Below are 17819 nucleotides of genomic sequence, written 5' to 3' on the forward strand. Positions count from 1 at the left end.
ATCCCTTTTAAAGTAACCTCGCTTTTAAATGCCCAGCAATTGAACTTTCAGAAATGACTAGTACAAGCCAATGGCACCCCTGCTCAGTTCCTCAAAGTCTATCATTTGTAGTTCCCTATTCAAACTTGGCTTGAAGGAGAAGGTTGGTGTCAGTGAAGGCTGGTCTCATATGGAATAGTCTATAGTATTCCTGTGCCTGTACCGATCTGTACAGACTCCAGCCACACCTCTTATAATAACAGTGGCTTAAGTCACACATGCCTAGAGACCTTTTGTGGGCATTAGTGAAATATGCGAAAGTCCAGAGTCATTCAAATTCAACGCCCTCCTCCTCTGCACTCAAAATATTCTTAGGCACATTCTGTCTCTCTTTCTCCCTTTTTCTGTTCTTTCATGCTTTTACAGAGTCCTCTCTGCCTCTCTCTCTCTTTTTATTTCTGTTATCAGAATATTACTCCTGTCTGTCTCCTTTTCTTCCTCTTGGTGTAGCTCTCTCTTATTTCTCTATCCTTCAACTCCCCTCTCATCTTTTCACCGGCTTTATGCCACTCTCTCTCTTCCCCTCTGTTCCACATATACCCACTTTATCATAGCCTTTCACATGTGCTCTTTTCTTTCTCTCTGACTTTCTTCTCACCCTCCACTTCCCTCTCTGTTTCTCTCTCTTGCCTTTTCGCCTTCTTCTATTTTCCTCTTACTCTATAGGCCACATGTACAAAGGTAATCCTTTGGGGTTACCAAATAGCACATTTTAGTGATTCGCTATTTGGTAACATCAAACAATAATGTACAAATGTGTCTTTGACACATTTTGCAATTCCCAGTGGGTTGCAAATAGACCTACCTCATGAACATTAATGAGGTAGGTCTCGGTTTGCAACCCATTTAGAATCACTAACATCACAGGGATGGTGGTCTGCTGGGGTCAGCAGACAACCATGTCTGTGATTGCTTTTCAATAAAGCAATCTTTTTATTTTTTAATGCACACTGATTTTCCTCAAAGGAACACGAGATGCATTAAAAAAAAAAAAAAAAAAAAAAAGAAGATTAGTTTTAATTTTTAAGGAGCAGGCAATGGTCCAAGGGACAACTGCCTATTCTAAAAAAATGTTTTTCAAACATTCATAATGGGGTAGGGATCCCTTGGGGACCTCTTCCTATTTGCAAATGGGCTAACATCTACTTAAAGTAGGAGGTAACGCAAATGATTTGCAACTGCATTTCAGTTGTAAACCATTCACACATATTAATACGATTTGGTATTAGGAAGGGATGGCCTAAACATGCCCATTCCTAATACTGAATTGCAAACCCCATTTGCGATTCGGTAGTAGGTTACTGAATCACAAATGGGGCTTTGCAGATCTGAAAAAGCCTTTTTGCCTCAACAAATGGGCCAATTTTGTGAATCTGCCCATTGCAACCAGAAAAAGGCATTGTGCATGTACCCCATTCTCTCTGATTACCATCCCTCCCACTCTTTTTCCCTTCTGCCTTTCTCTGCCTCTCTTTCTGAATTTGCCCATTAAACGTGCACTGGCATATGAAATCAACACTAATTTGCATTTATAATAAAGATCCTACCACTGAGTCATTGCCCCAGGAGCCTATCACCATAAAGCTCATGGTTAGTTTGTGACAATGTTTGCCAGCGTTCTGCCGTGGAACATATTTTTCAGGGACTATGACTCTTGCAAGTTAGTACTGCTGGCAGCAGTTCCTATCCTCTGAATAAACTAGAAAATGTTCCTTGCTGAGTTCTCTGTCAATCAAGCCTGCCAGGCATTCTGGGTGTCAGCCCTAGACACTGGGCTGGTCCTGTGACTGCTGCTCAGACTGAGGTCTCTGAACTCAGATGCCTCAGGAGTGATCCCCAGTGAGCATGAAAGTACTGGGATATTTCATAAGTACCTGTTCAGAGATTGCAGCTTTTTAGATATTGTACACAAAATTTTGCAGTGAAATGCACCATTTTTAAAATTTTTAGACTTTTTTTTAGGGTTATATTCCCCCCCTCCCCACCTTTCACACACACACACACACACACACCAATTACCTCCCCAAACCTCCTTGAATAAGGATGGCTTCCACGGCCTTTTCGATTTTTGTATCTTGGTATAATATATACTAAATAACTTTCTAAGATCACCACAATCACTCATTTGGTATGGTAGATTTTACAATGTACTTGCACCGTTTTTGGTTAATGTTTGTCAGGGGTATAAGGTCCAATCTGTAGTGAAAATTAGCAGTACAGCAATCAAGACTCTATGCTAAGAATTAAAGTATCCCATTACACACACTTGGATCCCTTCACCCCCAACTTAACACCTTACTAGAGAGGTAGCTGGACCATGTAAAGCATTGGGTGGTGTCCATGGAAGAAGTGAACAGCGCCAGCTGTGTAAATGGGTTTCACCAGCAGCAAGAGTGCTAATAGTGGAAGTTTGAAGTGGCCTCCTGGGAAAATTATGGGTACCAGCACTTATTTTATTTTTGCAAATTAAGCCCTGGCCAAACCCATCCACTCTAATATCTTGAAACCTATCACTTCAGCTCAAACACATAGAAGTGAAAACAAGGGGAAACAAGGTGAGAGAGATAGAGCGAGAGAGAGAAAGAGAGAAGCATATTCATAGTCTGTAATTATTGTGAAAAATGAGTGCCGTTTATGCATTTGCTTTTTTTCTTGTTGATTTATTTTGCAAACGTAAACAATTCATCTAACCACAGAATACTACTATTTACTGAAAATAATCTAAAATTATTTTCTAGAGAGAACGTTTAATGAAATACTGTTTGCTTCCCTCTTTATTTTGAAAGTAGGCTCTTGTGATGTATGACAGTTGCATCCTGGGAGGTGTAGTATTTGTACACTTCAATTGAAAAAATCAGTCTTTGATTGAAAAGAGTAGGAAACCCAGAGACTTGAATACAGTGGTGGTATTGAGACGTCTGATATTCCAGGTCCAGCACCAGTAGCAAGGTCATTGCAAAAAAAAAAAAAAACTCAATGAGATGAGGCTTTCAAGATTTTGACATAAGGTGACATTCTTTGGCCCTGGTATGTTCATAAAATATTTTTCCATTATGTTATTAAGCATCCTATGTGCGGTATGAGTGAAGGTGGGAACTTCTCTGCGATTTTGAAGGGATGTGTCCTCACATTCCTGTACTGCTGACTATGAAGATGTTTTAATTTATTTATTGTAGCCACTTTATTTTGTGCTATCCTTTACATGTTAGCCAAATCAGAGTGTTCTGGAACACTGTAAACATCTAAAAAAGTAAAAGCCAGCAGGCTTCAAAGAGTGCAGTAAGAGTCAAAGGAGTTAGCAGGACAGGAGCTTGCAACCGATAGTGACTTCATAAGAAATTATGCCAGTGTTGGCAAAACTCTAGTATTCTGGCTTGTTGAGGTGGTGGACACAGTGGTTGCAGGAAAAACAGCAGTGCCTCAAGCCTGAATTGCAGGTGCATGAGACCTTCCTTGTAGTGTGGAGAGGAGACGTGTCTAGCAGGCATGACAGGCTGAATAAAACTTGATGTGAATGCGCTTTTAGAGGTGGGTGGGATATGTGGGTACCACCGGCACTGTGAACCATTCATTTAAGTGGGATATTTTACAGGGTCTACCGAAGACAAAGATAGAAGACCCACCCTACTGATGATGGAGTGGACAATCTGAGGGACTGAATGGCCATGGAGTCTTCCTTACCCTTGCAGGTGAATAACCCAGAGCCCCTCATCATGAGTATGGTGGTAATAGGACCACCAGATTTGTGGTGGTGGTCTGACCACCGCCAATGCAGTGGTCCCACTATTTTGGCGGAGGTCAGACTGCCACATTATGACCATGATGAAAGCGCCATGGTCAGACCACCGGCACTGCCAGTTTCACTCCACGGGAGGGTCTGGTGGTGCCGGCGGTCCTAATCCACCAGGGCATTGATGCATGCAGCGCTGCCCTGGGGATTATGAGTCCCTTCTCTGACAGATTTTCATGGCAGTCCCACTGCCATGTAAAAGCTGGCGGACAAGGGTTGCAGCCCGCTCCTGCACTGCCCAGGCACTTGGCCCCCATGGACTGCCCCATCGCGCTATTGCACCCAACACACCGCAACAGAGCCACCAGCTTGAATACAAGCCGGTGTCAATGTTGTGAGCTCTTTCCCCCCGAGCCAGCGGGAAACTCGAAACAGGGGCTGCGGGTGCACTGGTGGTGAGCTGACCGCAGGAGTTTGGCGGGCGGCCTTTTCCACCTGCTAAACTTGTAATGAGGGGCATAGTCTGGGCTTCTCTGCATGTGCCTGGATAAGGCACATTCTGGACATTTTCCTGAAAGTTGGCAATTTGAAAGCAGAGCAGGCAGCACAATCCAGCACACTGGACACAATAAGTATATAGATAATACAATAAGACTAGCAGAAATCAGCATAAAGGTTCACCCAAACATTGCCTTAGCAGAGCAAAACTAAGCCAAAAGATGAGTGAAGAACAAACTTGTGTCTGTTTGGCAGAGGGTAATACAGATGTAGGGAAGAAAAAAAACATTCAGGTCCCCTCTAGAGACTCCCCCTTGAAGATAAGTAGAATGGAAACAATGATGAAGACATATTGTTGCACCACTGTGCTGAACAGAAGCCTGAGGTGGGTCCTCAGGCCAATACATGGGAAATTAGGAAATTCCAGGTGGAACCTTGAAAGAAACACATATATTGTGATTTCATCTTGTAAATAGGATTGTCTGACATGGGCTTTCCAAAAGTATCAAGGAATGTCCATGCAGACAAACTTCCAGGTAGGTATACAAGTTGTAAGCCATACGGTTTCTCTCCATGGGGAAAAATATTTTACTCACGAAAGCACAAAAAAAAAATCAAAGAAGAAATGTACTTTTGTGCAGAAATGTACAGATCAACTTTTTAAATGTGCACGTGGCTCAGTTTGTCACCATTCAGAGGAATCTATGCTTGATCCATAATAGTTGGGAATGTACTCCAAACGTAAGCATACGCCTATGGAAATAGTTTTCTGAACTTCTCTTTGCAGATTCAGTGACTCAGGTACTAAATAACTACTATTCAGTTTTGTGTTTCTTTGTGGAGCGTAGGGAGTCATGAATTCCCACAAACCAGCCCAGCTCCACCAATGAACATAAATTGCTGAGGAAAGGCGTTCAGTGAAACGTATTCACATAAATGGTCCTGTTGAAACCTATGGTATAAACAGGTGAATGTTGTCGGGATTTATGTTTTTTCCATATAATAAGGCTTCCTGTAGTAGTGGGAGAGCAGGGGATTAGCATACATTTCTTCCATTGTCCACAAAGCCCCCGTGGGGTTGAAGGTGGGCAGCACTGGCTGCTCTCTGCAGCAAACCGTATTTACCTTAATGGAGAAGAGAGGTCAGCTGCAGCTCTTGAATTGCTTGGAGGAGAGAATGTCCCCGAGCAACCAATTTCAAAGGAGGCCGAGATTAGAGAGGAAACAACAAGGGGCCAGGGGATTTGCAAACTGCCACACAAAATAAAGAACCAAAAGCAGAAAAAGAACACAGAAGTCTGGGCACTAGACAAAACGATTTCATATTAAAATGCAGTGAGTGAGGTTACCTAGGTTAAAACGAAACATTGATATGGAAACAGCATATTTAATGAATACATTCATTATTATTTGACATATTTCTTGCTATGATAATAGTGCCATCAAAAAATATAAAGGAAGCATGTTATGCTGGTTTCTCGCATTTGTGGTAGCAGATCTGGGTTTCTACTATTTGTGTATCACGACCACTTTCTGAAATGTTAATCTTCATTAAGTACTATGTCAGGCTAGCTTAAAAAAGGAACAAATCTATGCACAAATACTCTTCTCTTAACTTAGGTTTTACAATTCAAAATTATACTTTGAGAGCATTTGCAGCTTTTCTGTTACAAACCACCTACCACTCTCCTGTTCTAATTACATTGGCAGTTGTATGTGGTACGGGTAGGTTTTGAAACCTTAGCATGCTAGGCGGCACCACTAGATACCCCAGTTTGAGGATAGGGGTCTGATTCACAAAGATAAACTTCCACTTTTGTGTAAGTTTGCATTTTGTTTGCTATTAACAAACTAAGAGTTAATAGCAAGTTTACGACTACTTCAATGCATTCATGCATGAATACACCAAAGGTGACTGCATGTTTTGGAATAAGAACGCATGAAAGTAGATGTAGGAAATAAATGAGAGGGACACAATGGAAGTAAAAGAATTGACGGTCTCAAACATACTCCAAAAGAGGCGCATGCAGATTTAAACACACGGGCCTGATTCACAACGGTGAAGACTTTTGTGTAAGGATACTTTTTATCTGGTACTCACAAACTACGATTACTTTTACGGCTGCAGAGACTCCGCAGTCGGGGTGAAGAACTCTGCACATAAAAAGATAGACTTGCATCCCTCTAATTTTTTTCTCACTTCTGCATTCACATGCTTTATTCCAGTTACATTTAATGTACTCATACATGAATGCATTGACGCAATGGGTTTAGAAATTCATTCCAAATTGCAATTTGGAAGGGGCATGGTTAGGGCAGTCCTTAGAAATTGTGAATCCGAATGATATATATTAATATTTTGTGCAATTCTGGTCGCAACCCATTGTATACACCAACAGCAAAAATAGCATTGGGGCTGACTGAAGCAGTCCTCTCAAGCAGATGATTGCCATTGCTCTGTGAACATATGCTACTGCACTCCCTTAGTGGCTGGACTTTCCCTTAGTGGGCCGAGGCTTAGTTAAAGCAATTTAGGCCCACATTTCTACTTTTTTTTGGCGCCACATTTGCGTCATTTTTTTATGCAAAAGCGGTGCAAACTTACAAAATACAATCATATTTTGTAAGTTTGTGGCACTTTTGCCTTGCAAAGCGATGCAAATGCAACGCAAAAAAGTATAAATATGGGCCTTAGGGCTAGATGTAGCAAAAGAAAATTTTGTGACTTGCAAATTGCGAGTCTGACCGACTCGCAATTTGCAACTCGCAAAATTGTATGCAGAAAGGTGTCTCAGACACCTTCCGCGACTCGCTATGGGGTCGCAAAGACCCACCTCATGAATATTAATGAGGTGGGTTGCATTTTGCGACCCCATAGCGAGTCCCTGCACTCACAGGGATGGTGGCCTGCTGGAGACAGCAGACCTCCACGTCTGTGACTGCTTTTGTAATAAAGCTGTTTTTTCTTTTTGAATTGCAGCCTGTTTTCCTTAAAGGAAAACGAGTTGCAATACAAAAAAATAATGAAACCATTTGGTTTCATTTTTTCAGAGCATGCAGTGGTCCAATGGACCACTGCCTGTTCTGGAAAATTATTTTTAGCGACATTCACAAAGGGGAAGGGGTCCCATGGGGACCCCTTCCCGTTTGCGAATGAGTTACCACCCACTTCAAGTGGGTGTTAACTGCGAATTGCTTTGCGACCGCTTTCGTGGTCACAAAGCAATTCTGCATCGCGGTGCGAGTCACAAATAGGAAGGGAACACCCCTTCCTATTTGCGAGTCGGATTCACATTTTGCGAGTCGGTACCGACTCGCAAAATGTGAATCAGCATCGCAATGGCCGTTTTGCATGGCGCAAACTGCGTTTTTCCCAGTTTGCGACATGCAAAACGGTTCCTACATCTGCCCCTTAGTGTTTTCCTCCACTCTGACCAGATTCACTTTCCTTGCGGCCCTTTCTCAAGTATACAGGTTGTGACTAGTTGACACAACACATGGTTCATTGCTTCTCCAATTCCCTAGGGTCCTAATGTTGACTCATTCAATGTCCAGGGTCAATATATATGGCAAATGGAGCTCCGCCAGGATTGAATTGCCTAGTGATGCTCAAAGTGGGAAACAGCCTAAACAACGAATCAGGAAAGCGGAACAATGCTTTCATGGACAACAACTCTGTTTTCCTCTGCCTTAACTATGCATGTCCTGAACAACAAACTTGAGCGGTTAAGGAAGAGGAAAAGAGACTCAGGATCGGGAGAGGACGTGGTCAGGTAAATAGGGCTGGGGTAGGGTTGGTGGTAGTTTTAGGGGCGGGGTAGTTTTAGTTTTTAAGGGAGGGGGTGGTGGGTTGGGGTAGTTTTAGTTTTTTAGGGGCGGTGTTGGTGGTAATTTTAGTTTTTTGGGGCAGGGTTGGGGTAGTTTTAGGGGTGGGGTGTGAGGTCAGGGTAGTTTAAGTTTTAGGTGCGGGGTCGGGGTAGTTTTAGGTTTTAGGGGCGGGGTTGGGTGGATTGAGGTAATTTTAGTTTTTAGGGGTGGGACGGGATCGGGGTAGTTTTAAGTTTTAGGGGTGGGTCTGGGGGGTCGGTGTAGTTGTAGGGGAGCTCTGGGGGGTCACAGTAGTTTTAGGTTTTAGGGGCGGGGTGGGGGGTTGGGGTAGTTTTAGGTTTTGGGGATGGGGTCAGGGGATCCGGGGTACTTTTAAGTTTTAGAGATGGGGTGGGGGTTCACAGTAGTTTTAGGGTTGGTTAAATAGTTGTTAAGGCATTTGTGGTAAAGGCATTAGTGTTAGCAAAGCGGTCATTGTTCTGACTGCATGCATTGTTCCGACCTATATTCACTCAAAGTACTTTATTGACAGTGTTGCTATGATCATGTTGCTTTTATACTCGCTGTATTTTCTAACCAATTTTTCCCAGCATGAGCACTTATGAGCACTTATCACTTTAGATAAAGCAGTAAGTAATTTTATAAATTTTTCCTTCTGTAAAACCCTTTTAATACAGACATGTTATGAATTGTGAATATCTTGTAATATGACTTTTGAACTACCGATTGAGGCCATTTTTCTGTGTGTTAATTTTCCACTGTTCCAGGTGGATGGTAAGATGGGCTGCCCCTGTTGTTTAACTGTTACCTAAACGTAGAGAAGCAAGACTGTCACTGTTGGATACTAATGAGGTAGATTTCACTGACAATCATTTGCATTTATCTGTGGCATACTACAATTCAGACAGCTAGATTAAAGGAAATCAGTCTATCCTAGTTAAGCACTTATACTAGAATTTAGAGTATGTTGTAAGGTTGCTGAAAAGTCAATTGTAGGCTATTACCAACCCATCTACATGGTCTTTAATGCTGCACCATAAAGTATACAGTATCTAATTAATTTCTACAACGTGTAAGGCACTAAATAATAAACTGAGCTTAGCAAATGATTTAGCTTAGAGGAGAGGGATGAAAGTGGAACGAGGCTCACCACACACTCGGAGTATCATCATTACAACATGACACAAACTATAGTGTTCAAGTATTTAATAATGTTCTTCCTTCCTCTCACTTTGTTACAGGTTGCAAATCTTTTTTGAAGTAACCCTGTGTATTTTCTAATGCTCAGTCTCAATCGTAAGATTCTCTTCAGCTACACCCCCTTTTGTAAGTTTGTTCTTGAAGGTCTATCCTAAGGCACCATACATCCTGGCTTGCCTACTCCTGATGAAATTTGGAAACATCATGGTTTGCATTAAATTATTTCTTATTTTCCCACTGAGAACATAATTAATACCATTTTCCTTTAAGCAAACCGGGACACTTTGGTTTCATGCTACTAAAATATAACACCACATAAAAGCCACAGGAGCAACCCATAGATAGACCTAGTTGGAAAATTAGAAACATGGTAAAGCCCACTGAAAAGCAAAAATCTAGGTCAATGTATGCTGTACATTTACTACACACATCTAATATAAGTAAGGTGGACATGACAGGAAAACTCCACCAGGGCTGTGCAAGTCACACAGGAAGAGAGGCAGCACATGCCTCTAAAGAGCTCTGGACTTTCCTGTGACAATTTGGGACTCTTCTCCATATTGAGTGAATTAGCCCCTTCAGTTTGATAGTTGAGAATCTGCATTCCACTACCTACAGTAACTCTCCTGTTGTTGCACATCATATATTGACTTAGTCAAATCTGTTTTTGCTTCTTCAAATTTTCTTTGGCAATAAGGACTCCTCCAAGGGCTGTGTGGCTGGGCCTCTTCATGCACACATCTGTTGCAAGCATTCATCTTCATGAGGATTCATCTTCAGCTACCTCCAACATTATAACTAATGATTAGTGCCACCAGCTATCCCCGTGCATTCATCATCTTAAATTGATGTTGGTTAATCACTAATAAATCCTTCCTGTCCCGAAGATGACCCATTCATTCTCTTAAGGCCGAAATGCCATCAATATCCTTATGCCAAATTTTGCTTTCTCCTGTGAATGTGTAAGCACTTTGGAGCACAATATTTTCAGCAGCAGCCTGGGTTCACTTTTTTCAGAGTGGACGCTTTAAATCTTAAAATACTCAATGTTCAACCACTTCTTTTGATATATGTTGTGAACTCATAGTTTCTTTAGCAGTTGATCATATTCCACATATATGCACTTTGATTATATATATATATATATATATTTATATATGTCTATATATATATATATATATATATATATATATATATATCTAAATATATAAAGAAACGTATGCTCACTCAGGGAAAATATTGCAAAAATGTAAGCAACAAGACGCGTTTCGGCCGTCACCGCAGCCTTAATCACATGATCATTCTACATTTTACATTTCATCAAATACCCGTAGTAAACACAAAGAACAGACAAAAGTTACATGTACGCCTAGTCGTCTTCTTTGAATGGTTCACTCTGACACGATTTAGATAGTATAGAAACCAACAATGCATAGTTTCTACTTCGTTTCAGGACATGTATCCATAACGTACCTAATTACATATGAAAATCGATCAAATAGCATGATATGTTATAATGTAATGATTATAGTTGTCCCGAATTTAATCTCGGAATTGAAAGTTACATATGAACATAGTCACCATCTTTGAATGGTTCACTCTAACACAAATTAAATAGTAGAAAAGACCAACATTGCATAGCTACTACCAGGTTTCAGAACTTATATCCATGTTGTACCTAATCACATATTAGAATCAATCTAACAGCATGATATGAGATAATGTAATGATTATAGTTGTCTAAAAATGCATCTGGGAATCAGTCCCGAAAATCTCACTAAAAAGTGATGCTAAGTGGCTTGTAAATAAGCCCCTTTGTTTTTACCCTGGGAGTCACGATTCCACCCCCAGTGAGTGTAAAAAAAGAAGAAAATTATCAAAAAACTGAAACTGTCATGGGGCTGACCCCCTGTTGGACCCTCATTTGTTTTGGAAAAGTGTGTTTTCCCATGGAGGGGCACCATCACAGCACCCCCAATGAAAACACACAGTTCCAAACCACATATAAAGGAAATGTAGGTGGGGTCAGCCATGTGATCATGAGTCGACCCTCTTTTGGGGTCATTTGTGAAATTGTCAGAGTAGGTCGGCCCTCCTGATACCAGTGAGCCTACTGTTTTTTGTGGGGGGAAATGTGTGTTTCAGGCCCTTCAGGGAGAAACACACATTTTCAAAAAAATATATAAAAGAAATGTAGGTGAGATGGGCCCTGAATACATGGATCACTACCATTTAGGGGTCTTTAAAAAAAGAAAAAATGTGTGTTTCCCCTGATTGGGCGATTGTACCCTCCCCCAGGGAAAACATACATATATATAAAAGAGAGCCACAATGTGAAGATATGTGGCAATATTGTAGAAGATTAATGTGGAAGATTTTAAAAAAATGATCTCAAATGTACTGAAAAGTTACAAAAAATATGGTAACATGTCTGTGCATGCAGTGGAAGTCCCTGCTTATAGGTTGACTGGTCTTCTTTCAGTTGCCTTATTTTTTTATTTGGATGCTATGCTGATGATAATGAAGTGAAATCTTTGCCCGGGCAGTAATATCATGTTCTGAAATCATAAAATAATGATGTCATACATTAAAAAATGTGCTGTGTAATTCAGCATAATTTGTCTTTTCTTGCTGCATAATTTAGTCAACCGTGTCCTATAATTGAGTGCTGTCCAGCTGCAAGATTCCAGTGACCTGGTGATAGCACTGTTAGTTTTCGCAAATTGCAGGGGCTACTATGTGATGGTGTGTTTTTTTAGATCAAAGGTTAACTTGTGGCTGCTGGAAAATAGTTTTATATTGTGAAAAGTTCAAGTGCGAAAAAAATAGGTTTTGATTAAGCCATGACGAAAATATGCTCTGAAATGGGGTACATGGCAAGGTGAAGTAATACTGTGTCTTTTTTGTTTATTGCTGTCTTTAGAGAACCTGCAAATTCAGTGAACAAGATATGTTAATTTGTTTTTCTTTTTTGTTGTACACATCTCACATATGAACACGCCCACTGACTGATTTGGACCAATACTCCTACCCACCACATAGGACAGTGTTTTACAAGGAAGGTTTTAGACAGTAAGCAAAGATGGCATCTCGTGGATGACTGCTGCCCAGGTCCTAACTTGGGTTATGGAGAACAGCTTTGAGGCAGGATCAGATACTGAGACAACACCAGAGGGAGAGGAGAATCTGGAAGTGATTTGTCAGTCGGGGGAGCTCCAACTTCCAGCGATTCTGAGGGACATGATGATAGCAGTTGAGCTGTCCTTTTGCAAGCACAGATTGTGCAGTGGACTGTACGGTTGAGTTAAATGGATTACTTAGGAAAGGCAAACCTGTGCATTGCATCACACCAGCAACATGATTGCTACCTCTACGGGACCATCTAAGGAACCAATTGGGGCATTTTGCATTGTTAGCTTTGCCTAGGAATACTCCGGTATGTGTATTTGTGACCACGTTTCCACACAATAAAATGTTGTACTTTCCCCATACAATTTTCTTACCCCACTTGAACTGTCTGACTAACTGAGTGGCCCAGTATGCATTGTAGCCTCTATTATGAATTTTCTTGCCTTCTCTTGATGAGATCTGAAAAGTAACTATGGGTCAAAGAACCCCTCCCTATGTTTCTTTCAAACATGGTATCATTCGCCAGGAGATAACATATATGAACAGACAGGATCTCTGCTTATATTGCTTGATATAAAATCTTATGCAACCTTAGGATCTGTTCAGTGTCTTGTTCTCTCCTCTCTCTCTCTCTAAATATATATATATATATATATATATATATATATATATATATATATACATATATTTGTACACTGTCTGAGCACTGCAATGTCTGCACTAATATTCATGCATAATGAAATGCGTATTGTCCTTATACCAAAAATGTGAAAATCATCCAAGATTTTGTGTCCTGTTCCCTTTTTCAATAACATTGATTATGATACAAGTTACTAATTGAGTTTTCACACTTTCAAAGCAAAAGTAGAAATCCTGGTGAATGATTCTCCAAGAACATTTATTTGGCTTATTACTTTAGGGAACTTGGCGGTATTTCCAATCATGTTCACCTTAGCTTCAAAGGTAAATATGTTCACTTAGTTTGAGGAATGTAGGCCTCAGAAGCCATTCTCGGACACCCACCAATTTGCATCCACAAACTACCTTCGATTTTAGAAACCTTCTAGATACCTTTGCTCAACTGGACTTGCACAAGGAAATCTGACTTCTCCTAACTGGCTCCAAAAGGATGGAATGACCTGCCTGTACACATATGCGTCATCTCTAAAATGACTGCATTCTGTGCAAAGCTGAACACTGCTGTTTAATTAGATTAATCCATGGATAAGCCCTGACTGCTCTTGCATCAGTGACAGGATACTCCCCCGTGTGACAGCGCACTTTACATCAAAGTAATGCTATTACAGAGAAATCCGCACCCAATGCTACATATATGCGTAAAATGATAGACCTGCTTGCCATGTTCTTCCTCTGTTAGAATTTTGTAGCTATTCAGATTACTGTATGACAAGTGCATTACAGTCATGACAGTGCACATAACAGGGGACGGCATGTGCTCACTGACGGCACTGACTACCCTGACTACACTGACTAACGTTCTTCATAGCTTATGACCTGCTCTTTAGGGAACTCAGGCATTATTCCCCAGATGTTTGTCTTAGGTTCATAGGTAGATATGCTCAGTCAGTTCGAGGAATGTAGGAAATGGGAGGCATTCTTAGACACCCCCAACATGCATCCACAAACTGGAAGGAGATGGCTTTACCACAGTGAGTACACTAAAGACTCATGTAGGAAACGTCTTCCTGAACTTCACGTGACTGTCATGGGAGCCTATAGTATAGGCATGCATTTGGTAGTGTTCAGAATTCATGCACTTACTTGACAGATGATAAAGATGTAGTCAAACTGTTTATTCATTTGTGAAGGTTCTGAATGCACCAACTGTCAATATGTCTGGACATATGCTTTATAGAGATGTGTTTCTTGTGTGTTTGTGTGCAATTTGGTTGCTGACTGATCGATAGGTTGTCTTCAATGGGGATTCTGTCCTTGAATGGCAGTGGTATGTTGATGTGAGTGAACTGATCTGTTGGATTGGGCCTGTGGCTGGTAGTATGAAGGTCTTGTGTGTTGTGTGACTGGCATGAAATGGACCATAAAGCAGTTTGTGCCTTGACTTGTCTTTGTGACTCACTTTCAGTTGTCTTTGTTTCATTATTCAGCTACCATGATACATATTTGTGCTTTGAAGCTAGTATTTCAAGAAATGCTTAATGTACAGGTTTGCTTAGGTGCCCACTGAGCTAGGGCCCGAGAATCCACAGCTACCCACAAACAAAGAGGTGTGTCTTTGTTGTATTTTTATCATTTCTCAACTGTGGGTGCTGGGGCCACCCACAAAAACTGGGTTCAGTTTTTATGTGAGGACATGTTGGAATGCTGGTTGGTTGTCAATTTGTGGATCTCAGCAGTTTACAGAAATTCCCAACACAAAATCTAATTAAATGAGTAATGTTACCCATTTACACACCTTAAAGTTTTGTGTAGCACTATGGGAAAGAAAACATAATCAATGCAAGCACCTTGCTGGACACCTCTGAGTGTTTAGATTGCAAAAAAAAATGAGGAGTTCTTAGTAAGGGTCAGATTTACATTTTGGCTGACAAAGAAGACTCTGTCGCCCTGGAGAAGGACTTAACGTCTGTCATGCTGAGACTATCCCGCCCACCAAATTTAGAAATGAGTGCCAAGCTGGTGGTTAATTCAAAAACATTGACATGAGCCGCGGTCAGGGTGGTTCCTGTCAATGTTTTGTAAGTTTGACGCCCTGCTCAATCAACATGATGGAGCCATCTATCATTTTGCTTTTTAACTTTCAAAAACAAAATCCCGAAACCAGATTTTCTTTTTGAAAAAAAATATTCCTCTCACCATGGGAGTTATCTCCCATGGCAAGGGGGGCATTAGACAGTTTTCCCTGCCCCTTACCACCATGGTTTTCCAGGTAATGGTGGACAGTGAAAAGTGACCTGCACATCTACACATCTAAATTAGGTGACAGGACATAGAGGTCATTCACTCTTGCATAGGAACTCACATTGACATTGGTTTGATCTGCTTCTGTTGTTGGCACTAGGCCCAGTCACAAAAGTGAGGCAGTGTTTTATGTGAACTAATGCTTGGTGGTAAGAATTTTGTAGATTCCTGTGGATTCTGGAAGTTTCCATCACAGAAATGTAAGAATAATGTATCTTTTCAGGCAAATGTTGAGATTTGAAGAGCACAGTGGCGAAGAAAACCTCATGATATCAACACAAGGCACACCATTCTGTACTCCACTAGTTGTCTAGTTTGCAAAAATGTCTGTGGTTTGTAAGATTGTCTGAGGTGGGGCCACAGCACATCCCCAAATACAACAGCTACTGCTATTGCTTATCTCTCAATGTAGTGATTTAGGGCCTTTTGTGTTGTGGTCTCTTGGCCCTCCCACACAATTGGTGTACCATTCTTACCGAGAGATATGTGAGAACTCAGTGTGGTAGGAAATGTGTGTCTCCCTGCAGATTCCAGAGCTTTCTGCCACAGGAATGTGAGGAAAATGTGTTTCTTACCAAAGTTTGACAATTGCAAAGGCTTCTGGACAAAATGATCTGGTGAGAGCAACAAAAGCCATGCATCCCTGGAAACCCCTGGTTTTCTAGCTTTCACAAATGTTCAGGTTTGCAAGTTTTGCCTGAGTAACAGCTGAGCTATGGGCCAAAACCCATGGTTACCCACATTGCAAAACAAAGTCCGTTTTCAGTTTAAAAATGTGATGTGTATGTTGTGTTTTGGGCCCTTTCCTGTTGGGATCCCTTGGCCTTCTCACACAAATGAGGTACCATTTTTATCCGGAGTCTTAGGGAAATGCTGTGGGGAAGAAAGTGTGTGACTCCCAACAGATTCCAGAACTTTCCATCTTAGAAATGTGAGGAAATGTGTTTTTAGTCAAAGATTGAGATTAGCGTGGGATTCTAGGTAAAGCGCCCTGGTGAGATCAGTGTAAGTCACCCCACCCTCAATTTCCTCAGGTGTCTAGTTTTAAAAAATGTGCAAGTTTGATAGGTTTCATTAGGTGCCAGATGAGGTAGGCCCAAACTCCACAGGTACCCACATTGCAGAAAAGGGACAGTTTTAAGTGGTAAAATGTGATGCATCAATGTTGTGTCTTGGCCCGTTTCATGCAACGGGCACTAGGCCTATCCACACAAGTGAGGTACCATTGTTATTGGGGGACTTGGTAGAATGCTGAGTGGAAGGATGTTTGTGGCTCCCTGCAGATTTTAGACATTTAATCACAGAAATATGAGGAATATGTGTTTTTAGTTAAAGTTTAATATTTGCAAGGGATTCTGCGTAAAAAAGACATGGTGACAGCCATGCAAATCACCCTACCTTGGATTCCCCTAGGAATCTCATTTTTAAATATGTACAGGTTTGCTAGGTTTCTCTAGGTGTCAGCTGAGTTAGGGTAAAAAATTAACAGATACTCACATTGCAAAAAAAGGGTCAGTTTCCAGTGGAATAAATGAGATGTGTCCATGTTGTGTTTTGGCCCCTTTTCGGTTTTGAGCACTGGGCCTACCCACACAAGTGAGGTGCCATTTTCAGCAGAAGACACGTGGGAGCATAGAAGAGTAAAACATGTGTTAATATCAATTGGAGTTTACTGCAGTTGTGCCTTCCATTTGTATGCCAGTGTATAAGAAAGAAGACATTTTGAAAAATACCCTCTCAATCATGTGTTAGTATTAATTCAGAGATATACAAATAACCCTGCTCCTAAACTCCATATCTGGTGCCCATTTCAGAAATAAACGGGTTTCATTGATACCCATTTTTCACTCTAAATATTACACCACATGAAGTGGTCTATATCTGGTACACAATGAAAAACCATAGTACAGTGCTGCTCAGTTGTTGGCTCTGGGAACCTCGAATTTTTGGAGAACCTACAAACCCTATTTATCCCCGCAATTAGGAGGGTCTAGCAGACATAATAGTATATTTCTGTTGGAAATTTGCCATTATGACAAAAGGTTTCAGATGAAAACATTTGTTACAAATGGCCATTTTTCCTACTCATTTTCAATTTGTCTTTATTTCAACAGTTAGTTTATTTGGAAAACCTTGAGGGATCTACACATATGATGCCTTGCTGAATTTTGAATTGTATTTACTTTTCAGAAATCTATAGCTTTTTTGGATCACCCCTGGGTTTCACACTGGTTTCCACCACAAACTGAAAGTAGGTTAAGAGCATAAAAACATATGAAAAATGGGCTGTCTTTTTGAAAAAAACTATGATAGACGAACCAGGTTTTTTATTCATCTCTGCATGTTGCTCAAAGCTGGGAAGATGGTGACTTTAGCACAGGATACCATTTATTGTTGTTATTTTTAGGAACAAAACAGACTCTTTTATCTGGAGCACCTTTTCCATTTCCCCCCC

The sequence above is a fragment of the Pleurodeles waltl genome, chromosome 7 (assembly GCF_031143425.1).
Source record: "Pleurodeles waltl isolate 20211129_DDA chromosome 7, aPleWal1.hap1.20221129, whole genome shotgun sequence".
NCBI lineage: Eukaryota > Metazoa > Chordata > Amphibia > Caudata > Salamandridae > Pleurodeles > Pleurodeles waltl.